At 32.0% G+C, this 1,395-nt stretch overlaps 1 protein-coding gene across 1 annotated transcript in view; it reads right to left on the bottom strand.

Moving 5' to 3' along the window:
• Window positions 1–727, bottom strand: part of LOC102591301 (uncharacterized) — a 15,638-nt gene extending 14,911 nt beyond the window's left edge. The window contains exons 1-2 of the mRNA XM_006342267.2: window positions 611–727; window positions 327–409 (exon numbers count right to left, since the gene is read on the bottom strand). The gene's annotated coding sequence lies outside the window, so the exon portion shown is untranslated. The remainder of the gene's footprint in view (window positions 1–326; window positions 410–610) is intronic.
• Between the last annotated feature and the right edge of the window lie 668 nt (window positions 728–1,395).

The raw sequence follows: 1,395 nt of genomic DNA, 5'->3' as shown, positions 1-1,395 counted from the left end.
TGTTTTTTTTACCCCCCCCCCCCCCTCCTCCCTCCCTTATTCATCAAGCAGGGTACACAATTTAGACAATCTAGTCATACTCAGCTTTCTACTTTGAATCATTCCACTGATGCTAGATCCACAGCTCTACTAATAAATCTTCTATGATCAAAACAAATCATCACCTTTCAAGTCAAATGCTCATATTTGACACCCACAATTTCTAGTAATACTCTTATTACTTAGCTTAAACAGAATGCCAAAAATAACAATCACCAGCATCACAAACAAACAAATAACTTTGACAAATTTACTAAAGAAACATCAGAAAAAATTAAATCTTTTACCTGGTAACTTATACTGTATAAATCCACTTCTAAAAATAAATAAAAAAGACCGTGTGATCTGGACAACCTTCGATGCCAAAATTCTGAAATGATCAATAATATACATCAGAAAGTATATCAACTCAGAGTTCAATTAGGGTTTTGAAATTCTCGAATTCTAAAATGGTTACCTAAATAATTTATTTTAAAAATCTGGTATGCAGTAAAAAAGAGAAAAAAACTATATCCCAACACAAATTTATTGAATATTTGCATAAACGCATGAAAGGAGAAGAGGATTTTACATTAGACGGCGGACGTCGTCGATCGGTGAGAAGAGGAGGTGGTGGTGGAGGGTCGGTCGAGAAATAACATGGATCGTATTTTTTTCCTTCACCGGATTTTGGCCCGCTTTTAATTTGAGCCCGGACCAAATTATTGCTAAATTTGTCCCCAAAAAAAAAAGTATATTTCTTGTTAATACACAAAAATTATTTTTTTTTAAAAAGTATTATCAAACACATTTTTATCTTTTTCTTTAACTTTATAAATTTCAAAAAGTAAAAAAAATAGGTATAATACATAAATATGCTATTTAACGTGGTCTCAGCTCACATTTATATCCTCCAATTTTAAGTGTACATAAGTAGACACTTAAACTTGTATAAAATTGAACAAACGGGGCACAAGTATCCTAAGTGGCATTCTACATGGCAATTTGCGTCTCTATGTGGTGTTATTATGTCACATAGGGCTCATGCATCTATATGTTCAATTTTATACAAGTTTAAGTGTTTACTTGTGCACACCCAAAGTTGAAAAGCATAAATATAAAATGAGGTCAAATTAAATGGCATATTTATGTAGTCTTTACCTACCCTAACTTACATAAGATAATCACATTTCTCTTAATTGAATCACTTTGTTCGTGTAATAATAACTCTAGTATTGCTTAATTGAACCGACAATAGCTTTTATGTGGATTATTCACGTACTAAGTGTCCAGGTTTATCGAGATACGTATGTCCTCAAAAAATTTATTACTTCCAAACCGAAAAAATAAGAAAAACTAAACCAAAACCGACGGTTA

Source organism: Solanum tuberosum, unplaced genomic scaffold, assembly GCF_000226075.1.
Source record: "Solanum tuberosum cultivar DM 1-3 516 R44 unplaced genomic scaffold, SolTub_3.0 scf00037, whole genome shotgun sequence".
NCBI classification, from domain to species: domain Eukaryota; kingdom Viridiplantae; phylum Streptophyta; class Magnoliopsida; order Solanales; family Solanaceae; genus Solanum; species Solanum tuberosum.
Note: the sequence above shows the minus strand (reverse complement) of the source record. Positions and strands in the feature narration are given on the sequence as shown.